This window comes from Lichenostomus cassidix, unplaced genomic scaffold (genome assembly GCF_008360975.1).
Source record: "Lichenostomus cassidix isolate B80296 unplaced genomic scaffold, HeHo_3.0 HiC_scaffold_634, whole genome shotgun sequence".
Classification (NCBI taxonomy): Eukaryota; Metazoa; Chordata; class Aves; order Passeriformes; family Meliphagidae; genus Lichenostomus; species Lichenostomus cassidix.
Window position 1 is genome coordinate 26,628 of NW_028147608.1, and position 7,889 is coordinate 34,516.

General features: G+C 55.8%; 1 pseudogene; it reads right to left on the reverse strand.

The window, feature by feature from the left end:
• Nucleotides 1-4,207: 4,207 nt before the first annotated feature.
• On the reverse strand, nucleotides 4,208-6,621 carry LOC146421811 (serine/threonine-protein kinase pim-1-like; annotated as a pseudogene).
• Nucleotides 6,622-7,889: the final 1,268 nt, after the last annotated feature.

Below are 7,889 nucleotides of genomic sequence, written 5' to 3' on the forward strand. Positions count from 1 at the left end.
ATTCATTATATTATTATTATTTCACTTGCACAGATGAATCTGAGCTCAAGATTAAAAACTCCTTCTGTCACTCCATGTGGGAGCATTCCACCAATGGTTCCTTTCCTTGGTGCTTTTTACAATATACTGTTAACAAAATCCATGTATGTCTTCCCAAACCCACAAGCTCATTTCCTTTTTCAAAACGCAATTTTTGGACGCATTTTAAGACATCCACTGGTTCAGCTGCTTTTAACCAACTTCCCCATTGCTCACACGGTGTTCCGACCTCAGCCCACTCCAGAGCCACCAAACCATAGGGAAGGTCTTCCCATCCGGGAATTTCGGACAGGACTGATTCCTTACATTTACATTTAAAAAGTAACAATTTGTTGTGATCTGGACAGACGATGCCAATTTTGTTTTACCAGTGGGCAGGGCCAGCACCAAAGACACAGACACCAACTGAAGGAATCAGTGCAATTTCCTATATTCAAAGTGTCAAAGAATCACAATGGGAGAAGCTCAGCAATGCATCCAATCATTCCTAACAAAGATTGCCTGTAATGATTTAGAAAGATCCATCACCAGTCACCCTCAGACTTTACCATCACCCAGACCCACACATCAGCTGGGGAAGCTGTCACAGCCAAGGGCTGCAGAGCCACTCTGGACACTGGGAATTCCTGCAGCTGTGTCCAGCCACAGGTGAGGCTTCCAACCTCAGCTTGGAGAGTGCTGAACAAACAAACTGACAGCACTTCCAGTGCAGGAACATCTGGATTCATTCTGCTGTTTGGTTTCTCCCAAAGCCTGGCCAGGGCTCAAGGAGGAACCAAGGGAGTTGGCTTTGACCATACACCCCCAAACCAGGCCAGATGTTGGATTTCATGACCTTGTTTAGCTTCTAAATACAGAAAAGTCAATGTTTCACTAATGAGTGGATACATCTATCACAATGCTAATGATCATGCATATTTCAGTAATGAGTGGATACAAAGATAACCTTTGGTTTGAAGGTTCATGGAGAGGTCACCTTTGGCTCAGGGCCTGTTGTTCAGGCCTCAGTCAGGCCTCTTGTTCAGGCCTTGGCACTTCAGGGATGTGGTTTAGTGCTGGGCTGAGAGTGCTGGGTGAATGGCTGGGCTTGATAAGCTCAGAGGTCCTTTCCAACAGAAAGGATTCTATAATTCCAGTATTCTATCTGCTGGATTTAGCTTGGTCCAGGTTAGCGGAATTAGTTTGCTCAGAAAGTTCCCTCTTGGTCAGCTCTTGAGGCCTAAGGCTTCAGGCCCTTTAGCTCCTGGTGTTAAGCTGCTCATGGTGGACGAGATGACTCAGAGAGAAGAATACAGTTCATCCAATTCCTTCTGGGACACTGAGAGGGGAGGGTGTGAAAACAGGAGCATTGCTTGGTGTTGCCTCCTCTCTGCCCTTCAGGTCTTTCAGTGCTCCTAAACAGCCAAGAGCTTTCTTCAGGAGTGCAATGAAGCAGCTGTTCCTTCTGCCAGGTCTGGCTCTCTCCAGTCTCTGCACTTGACTGGTTTTGTCCCTCTTGCTGTGCCCTCTGTTCCCCCTCTGCTCGCTGGCTGCTGCCCAGGACTGTGGAACTGGCCCAGATCAAGTGCTCGAGATCCTCATTTCTCTGCCCTTGGAGCTGCCTGGGCACAGCAGCCTTTTCCATCTGCAAGCTCCATATGGACAGGGAGTCCCCAGCTCCGTTCCTTGCACAACCTCCAGGAGCCCAAGGCTGCCATCTCAAGTCCCTGCTGGCACTGAGGGCTCCCAGGTGCCTCAGGCTGCTGTGACACCACTGCAAACAGGAGGCAAGAGTGGCAGGGGCTGTGCTCAAAGTCAGGTCCATTTGCTGCTGCTGCTGCTGCTGCTGCTGTGGGGTCATTTGTCCAGCCCTGCCCCAGACTCAGGGATCAGCTCCAGGCCCTGCTGCTGCTCCCTCGGGATCAGCCACAATTTGGTTGTTGCTCTCAATGCCAGCAGAAGCAGTGGCTGAAGCAGCAGGTGCTGACAGTGCCCCAAGCCCCAGGGCCAGAGGGAAGGGAGCTGCTTCACACGAGAACCGGGAGCAAAGGACATTTCTTTCTTAGCACATGTTTTCTGTTTTAGAGAAAAAAAAAAAAGGAGAAAAGAAAAAAAACTAGATGAAATGTGAAAGATAAAAACAAACCTCAAGTGTGTAGTTTAAAATCTTCTGTAACTTTGGATTAAGAAGTAACTGATCTTTTGTAAAAGAGAACTCAGTTTTTTACTTTGCCAATGTGCTGATAGCATGGATCTATCTTACTGGCCTCAGCAGCCTTTTTTAACAGATTTTGGGGTTTGTTTCCAATATTAAGTAATTTTAAATTCTGGTTGAAGCAGTAAGAAATTGCTTTTTGCCCTGCCATCTCCAAGCAGGACTGGGAATCGAAATTCTGCTGATCCCCATCTCATTAAGAAGATGCCCTTCCTTCTCACCCTGTGAATGAGCTGTGCATTCCCTTTGAAATTGTCAGGGGTTTCTTAAAGATGCAAAGTCCCACTTACAGCTTTTTGCTCTGGTTGGGAAGTGGAGAAGGGCAATTCTTCATCCATCAACTCCACTGCACTGCCTTAGGAACAACAGCCCACTCGCCAGGTTTGGCTCACTCGTGGCACTTCTAGAGGAGGAAGAAGGTGCAATTGCACAATTCAAACCCAAAAAGGAATGAAGAGTGGGACAGACAAAACATCCTGTGGAGATACAGGCGTTCTGCTGGGACTGTGGAGTGTTTGGGTTCTTGCCAATTGATGTGTATCCCTCACTGCAATCTCTGGGCCTGCAGCAGAGTCTCACTCACCTGCACAAGCACAAAGCTCCGTCGGTGTGCTCAGAACAGGCTCGTCTGATGCAAAGATGTCAGAGCAATGGGAGGGCAGAGCAGACCCAGCCGTGCCCAGGGCTGAGCCCCAGCAGAGCCCTGGCAGAGCCCAGAGCAGCCTCAGCATCCGCAGAGCCCTGCTGGAAGCAGAGAAACCAGAAACTGCCCGTCAGCTGAAGGCTCCTGTCCCCCTTGTCCCAACTGCCTGCAGTGCCCAGGCCATGCTGGCTGAGCTCAGAGCTGTGCCCAAACCTCCCCATCATTGCTGCCTTTGGGAGAGCAGGAGGGCAGGACATGTGCCCAGCCTCCAGCCAGCCATGGCAGATCCACCTCCTCAGCAGCTGCCCAGAGCAGGATGCTCCTGTGCTCGCTGCCATCTCCCCAGAGCCCTCATCCCACCCCTGCCGAGAAGATGGGGATCCACCTCATGGCATCTGCTGCTGGAAGAAAAGCTTCTCCCAAAGGATGTCCTCACCCTTCTCCGAGGGAACATCTGAGCCATTCCACAGCTGGTCCCAGCACTGCCCCATCCAGACCAGACACCAGGGAGAGCTCTTCCTTTAAAAACCAAACAGCAAATTAATGTGATTACAAACAAAAAGTGGAAACAAGAAAAAAGTTACATTATCACCATCAGGAGCTCAGGGAAGGACTGACCCCTCCATGCCAGGGAAAAACCCACTCATGGCTGAGGGAAACCAAGGCTTTCTCCCTTCCCCCTTCACTACTTTCCCAAAATAATGGTAACCCAGGGCAAATGAGGGCAGTGGAGCAGCCCAAGCCCTTCCTCCCCTGCCAAACAAACCAGCCACTGCACAGCTTCTGCAGTCGAACTTCTGCTCCCCCCATGGGGGTTTGTTTTGGTCTGGGTGGCTGCCCCCAGCTCCAGCCCCAGCCCAGGGCACAGTGGGTGCTGGGGGCTGTTGGCAGGGCCAGGAGCCAACTCCCATTTCATTACCACCCCAGACTATCCCCCAAAGCCCTACCAAAGAGAAGAAGGTGCCAGAATTTAAGTTAATCATCTTCAGCTTGCACATCGCCAGGTCAAGGAAGAGGTTGTCATCCTTGAGGTCCTCCTTGGTGTCTCCAGCTGCAGCTCCACCTGGTACAGCTTCTCCAGGGGCTCGTGCTCCTTCCCTGGGGGCCACACCAGGCTGTCAGTGTTCTGCCCAGGGCCCCAGACAACAATGAACCAGAAAAGCAAAACCAGGGTGGATGGTGGCCACCAGTGCTTGCCAGAGCAGATCTCCAGCTCAGCTCCAGCACAAGAGCTGCAAGTTCCCTTCTGATAATCCCTGCTCAGAGCTACAAGCAGGTCAAAAAAAGTCTGGTTTGCTTTGCTTCTTATTGCCAAGAGATGTGGGGAACTGTTACCTGCCAGGCCCCTGGATCAAACTGTGCATGTGGATCTCTCCCATCTTCTAGGGCACATGAACATCCTGCATCCAGGGATCATCGAAGAGGTCTTCCAGCGATGGCCTGTCCAAAGGTTGCACGGACAGACACCTCTTAATAACATCTTGGCACTCTGTGAAGAGAAACCAGAAACTGCCAGTCCGTTGGAGAAGGATCCTGTCTGATGTGCCCCCTCCCCATTCCCGTGCCCAGGCCATGCTGGGTGTGCTCAGAGCTGTGCCTAAACTTCCCCATGGATTCTCTGTTTTGGAGGAGAGCAGGACATGTGCCACCTCCTCAGCAGCTGCCAGAGCGGGATGCTCATGAGCCTGCTGCTCTCCCCCAACACTGCTATTCCCCCTGTGCCACAGAGATGAGGATCCACCTTGAGAAAGCCGTTGTGGGAACAAGATCCGCCCCCAGATGATCTTCCGGCCCCTCCTGAATGGGTGCTTCCCAACGACCAGGTGGTACAGCAGGAGGCCCAGGGACCAGATCGTTGCTGCCTCGCCGTGGTAGCATCTGAGCTGGGTCCATTCTGGTGGGCTGTAGGACAGGGTTCCTGTGGAATACAGATGGAGTTCATCAGGGGATGCTGCTGCTCCCAGAGCCTCGCCCCAGCATCCCTGGGCATGTGGGGGCTGCACCAGGGGAACACAGGGTGACCTGCTGCCCTCTCGCCAGCACCTGTTACTCATGGACAAACTTGGGGTTGGAAAAGAAGCCACTGGGGTTGGAATGAGGCAGCAGAAGCCCTGGGGAGGTCCAATCATGACATGCAAAATAAAACCATTCTCAGTGGTGGGAAAAACCACTCTCATCCCTCCCTGCATTGCCCCCAAATAACAATTACAAGCCAAGGCAAACAAGGGGACTGGAGCAGTCCAAGTCCTTCCTCACCTGCACACCAAACTGGCTGGGGCATGGGGTCTGACCCCCCTCACTGCTACACTCATTGGGGTTTTTGTTGGACTGGCTGCCCCAGCCCCAGCCCAGGGCACAGTGGGAGTGAAGGTGCTCAACAGGGCTGCAAGCTGCCCCCCTTCTACCCCCACCCAAAAGTAACTTTGCTGAAGAGTTAATCCCATGCCTGGCAGCAAGAGAGGAGGCCCTGGTGCTACACCCAGGCTGGGCCATGAGATGCCCAGGAGCATCCCCTGGGAGGGCTCACCTGCAAATTGGGTGTAGGCTGTGTCTTGGAGGAAGGTGCCACAGCCAAAGTCAATCAACTTGGCCTGTCCGGTGCACAGGTCGATGAGGATGTTCTGTGGTTTAATGTCCCTGTGCAGGACCCCGCAGCTGGTGCAGTGCCGCACGGCCTCCAGCACCTGGCGGAACATCCCCCGCGCCTCCTCCTCCGGCAGGAACCTCCGCTCTGCCAGGAAATCCCAGAGGTCCTGACACCGCTCCGGGCGCTCCAGCACCAACAGGTAGTCGTTGGGGAGCTCAACCCACTCCAGGAGCTGGACGATGCCATGGAACCCAGTGGACACTTTGTCCAGCAGCACGATCTCCAGGGGTGCTCTGGTGCCATCGGGCTGCAGGAGGACCACGATGCCATCAGTGGGGCTGAAGCTGTGTCGGGGCTCTGGAACCCCTCACCCTGCCCGAGATGCTCTGCATCCCGCGCTCACCCCTCGCCCGCTCTCCCTCCAGGACTCCTGGCCGTTTCCACCCTGCCGGGCCCAGGCTTATCCCCGCCCGGCATGCCCCGGGTTCTGCCGCTGGCCCCGCTCACTCACCAGCTCGCCCCAATGACGGATGCGGTTCCGTGAGACACTTTTGATGGCCACCTGCAAGCCAAGGGGAGCAGCAGGCTCAGCTCGCTGCCCGCTCTCCTCCTCGTCCTCCGCCCGCCCTGCCGAGCCCCACCCTCCTCCTCCTCCTCCTCCTCCGCTAGCCACTCACCGGGGCTCCGTCCGCTAGCCGCGTCCCCGCGTAGACGCTGCCGAACCCGCCTGTCCCCAGCAGCTCTCCAAGCCGGTACCGCTCCTGCAGAAGGAGCCGGTAACGGGGCCGGAGCTGGGGTCGGGGCTGGGGCTGGGCTTGGGGCCGAGTTCGGGTGCGGGATCGGAGCTGGGGTCGGGGCCGGGATTGGGGCTGGGGTCGGGGCTGGGGCTGGGGCCGGGTTCGGGTGCGGGGTCGGGGTCGGGATTGGGGCCGGGGTCGGGATTGGGGCCGGGGTTGGGCTTGGGGACGCCGTCGGGGCTGGGGCCGGGTTCGGGTGCGGGGTCGGGGCCGGGATTGGGGCTGGGGTTGGGGCCGGGGCTGGGGCTGGGGCCGGGACTGTACCCTGGGTCGGGGCCGGGGCCAGGCTCGGGACAGGCGGAGCCAAAGGGTGGCGATGCCGCCCCAGCCCCAGCCACTGATGCCCGCCCAGCAGCGCCATAGCCAGGCTCGCCAGAGCCGGGCGGAGGCGAGAGCGCGGCGGGAGGCCCAGGGGCGGGGAGGAGGCAGCCCCGGCCGGGGCTGGGGGCGAGCCTGGGGCATGGCCCGGGCTGGCAGGGGGAGAGGGACACCGGGAAAGGAGGGGACACAGGGAAAGGGACAGCGGGAGAGGAGGCGGGGAGTGGGATAGAGACACCGGGAGAGGCTGCGGGACACTGACGGAGGGTGAGGGACAGCGGGAGAGGGAAAAGAGGAGCAGGAGAAAGGGACGGAGAGGGTCGTAGATTGCTGCTGCTGCTATCGCTGCCGCCGCTGCTTTCGCTGCTGCCGCTGTCGCCGCTACCGCCGCTGCAACTGAAGCTCCGGGGCCGTTAGTCCCAGTGGCCATATGTCCGAGTGGCCGTTTGTCCGTTCCCCGCTCGCCCCCGCGCGCCCCACGGCCGAGCCCCGCGCGCCCCCGGGGGCAGCCCCTGAGTCTGTCCAAACACGGGAACTTTGCCGTGTTCAGCCCAGGTCCAGAGGCTTGACTGCTGCACAGTGGCACAGCAATCCCCTTGGCTGCTGTTGTGCATTGTCCCTGCTGAGGGTCAAACACTAGTGGAGCACATTCCCTGTCTCTAGAATTCATTTCCAACACAAGCACTGCACTTATGTCTCCTGCATTGCTTTCCAAACAGAACGGGGGAAGACAAACTGTGTGTAACTCATGGTATTTCAGGGAGTTTAAAACTTGCTAAGCCATAGATCTTAGAGGTGAGATCTGATTGCAATTAATGGCATGGAGAAGTAGTGCAACATGGAAAAGGGGAGTACAGAAATAAATAGAGGAAAACACTGTGGATTGTATCCTTACATTTTCATTTCACTTCTTGAAAGCTGTTTCAGTTTTCCAGGAATCTTCTCCATAGTCCTGTTTGCTCTTTTCACGAACCTTTCCTGGAGGGAAGGAATTGCAGGGATTATTGGGCAGCGCTGGCCCTGGCTGGGTGCCTGGTGCCACCAAAGCTGCACTGTCACTGTCCTCACAGGAGCAGGACACAGAACTCAGGAGGAAAGGCTCGTGGGCTGGAATAAGGGCAGGGAGAGGTTACTCACTGGTCACTGTCACGGGCACAACAGACACAAGTTAGGGAAATTAAGGGAATTGAATTCCAAGCAAATCACAGTATGAGAAGGAGAACTAAAACAAACCCTAAAAAACCACCTTGCTCACCCCTCCCTCCTCCCAGGCTCCCAGCCTCCACCTGCAGTTCCTCTGCTCTCTCTGCA